Genomic DNA, 425 nt, shown 5'->3' on the forward strand with positions numbered 1-425 from the left:
TTAAGTAACTGGAAATTTGACTATAAGATTTAATTAAGTTATATGTTCGTACAGTATTATCAAAATTTTAAAACAAAATCTCTGTAGTTTATAATTTTATAATTATATTCTGATGTTATATAAATTTTCCAATAGATTCCTAACAAGTAGAAAATGTAAGATACTTGCTGGTTAATAGCTCCCTTTCAGTGCAATGGCAAGGCATGGTAGTTAAACTCTCCCAAGTAGCCAAGACCTTTATATAGTAGTAGAGAAGTTGATTTAAATAGCTACTAGCTCCCTTTCTGTAATTCACCTCTTTTGATGCACCATTTTCTTAAACTCTTGTTGATTCATTTGCTCTTAGCAATAGGCATAACACAGTTATGATGTAACTCTACATATCTAATTCAATATACTTGCTGGTTAACATTCATTATATAACA

The 425-nt window shown here is 29.2% G+C and overlaps 1 protein-coding gene across 1 annotated transcript in view; it reads left to right on the forward strand.

Moving 5' to 3' along the window:
- The window catches only part of LOC107607005, a 26126-nt gene that overhangs the window by 1674 nt on the left and 24027 nt on the right, over positions 1–425 (forward strand). The gene's annotated exons all lie outside the window — the stretch shown is intronic.

Source organism: Arachis ipaensis, chromosome B01, assembly GCF_000816755.2.
Source record: "Arachis ipaensis cultivar K30076 chromosome B01, Araip1.1, whole genome shotgun sequence".
NCBI classification, from domain to species: domain Eukaryota; kingdom Viridiplantae; phylum Streptophyta; class Magnoliopsida; order Fabales; family Fabaceae; genus Arachis; species Arachis ipaensis.